This window comes from Myotis davidii, unplaced genomic scaffold (genome assembly GCF_000327345.1).
Source record: "Myotis davidii unplaced genomic scaffold, ASM32734v1 scaffold235, whole genome shotgun sequence".
Lineage (NCBI taxonomy): Eukaryota > Metazoa > Chordata > Mammalia > Chiroptera > Vespertilionidae > Myotis > Myotis davidii.
This window is the reverse complement of record NW_006287462.1, coordinates 1,405,030-1,406,575: the sequence shown is the minus strand read 5'-3', so window position 1 is coordinate 1,406,575 and position 1,546 is coordinate 1,405,030. Positions and strand designations below refer to the sequence as shown.

Below are 1,546 nucleotides of genomic sequence, written 5' to 3'. Positions count from 1 at the left end.
CTAGCTATCTATCTATCTATCTATCTATCTATCTATCTATCTCTATCTCTATTTCTATCTCTCTCTTGTTAATCCTAACTGGAGGATATTTTTGCTATTGCTTTTCAGAGAGAGTGGAAAGGTGAGAGGGAGTGGGACAGAGATAGAGGAGAGAGAGAGAGAGAGAAATATCGATGTATACATTATTGATTGGTTGCCTCCTACATGTTTTCCTACTGGGTAGGAATCAAACCTGTAACTCAGATATGTGCTCTTGACTGTGAATCGAACCCGAGACCCTTCAGTGTGCGGGTACATGCTCTGTCTGTAGTAGGCAGTTAGGTAGACACGAGCAGAGCAAAGAGAATGGGCCAGGTACAGAGGTCACTAGCAGAACATCCCAGACACCTAGCAATGAAAACAACCTGGTAGAGCAGATATTAGACATATTCAATTCAAGACCTTGAACCTAGAACTTCTCTCCACCCTAGAATGCCTCTGGTCATCGAGGTGGGATTCTCCTGACCTTTTCTCCTCTGGCATGTGGTTAGTCACGTGGTAGACCATCCTCCTTAGAGGAGAACATAGGGGCTGGAGGAAAGCCCCATCTAACTTACATGCAAAACCAGAAGATAACAGCACAGGACCTGATAGGTCAGTCTGAAGAAGAAAGCAGTTAACTCCTTTCTAAGGGTTTAATAGGAATCCTAGCCCACTCCCCAGGGCAACTCTTTGAGCTGTCAGCTTGAAATTTCTCTTCGAGTGTACTTTCTCTTTACTTGCTCAAAAGATTTTCTCTAGTGAGTTTGAGTCTTGATTGAATTATTTCCTTAGCCAGAACTCAAGTACCGAGGTTGCTGAACCCAGGTTTGGTCTGAACCCACTGGTCTGACACCTGGTGCCGTTCCTGCTGCCTATAACATATCCACTAAGCCATGCTGGCCAGGACAGTGCAAGCATCCTTTTAAAAATTATTCAAAAGCTGACCAGTGCAGTTTGACCTATGAACCAGGAGGTCACAGTTTGATTCCTGGTCAGGGCACATGCCCAGGTTTCAGGCTCATTGCCCAGCAGGGGGCATGCAGAAGGCTGCTGATCAGTGATTCTCTCTCATCATTGATGTTTCTATCTCTCTATCCCTTTCTCTTCCTCTCTGAAAGCAATATAAATATATTTTTAAAATCATTCAACAAACCAAAAACTGGTGGAGATAACTCATTTACATATTTAGGGTGAATGAGAAAAAAACAACTTCTTATATGAAGCAAGTGGAAACATGGTTTGTAATAAAATTCCCAGTGACAGAATCATAAAAGGATTCAGGAAGTCATAGTGTCAAAAATATAGACAGATGTGAAGAAAATACGCTCTGAAAAAAACCCATGGATGATTCAAAAAGTGGCTTTCATGATGAAGTCATTGATGCCAAGTTGCATGTTATAATTTGAATAAAACTTTAAAAAATATAAATGGAAAAGTCAGTATTTATAAATTAATGCATAATTTTACTTTTATATTTGTTTATCTAAAATGACAAATTAAGTATTAAGTAAATAATTAAATAAGT

At 39.9% G+C, this 1,546-nt stretch overlaps 1 long non-coding RNA gene across 1 annotated transcript in view; it reads right to left on the bottom strand.

Moving 5' to 3' along the window:
- Nucleotides 1–238: 238 nt before the first annotated feature.
- LOC107182394 overlaps nt 239–1,546 on the bottom strand; it is a 4,402-nt gene continuing 3,094 nt past the window's right edge. The window contains exon 3 of the long non-coding RNA XR_001513117.1: nt 239–387. This is a non-coding gene — a long non-coding RNA (uncharacterized LOC107182394). The remainder of the gene's footprint in view (nt 388–1,546) is intronic.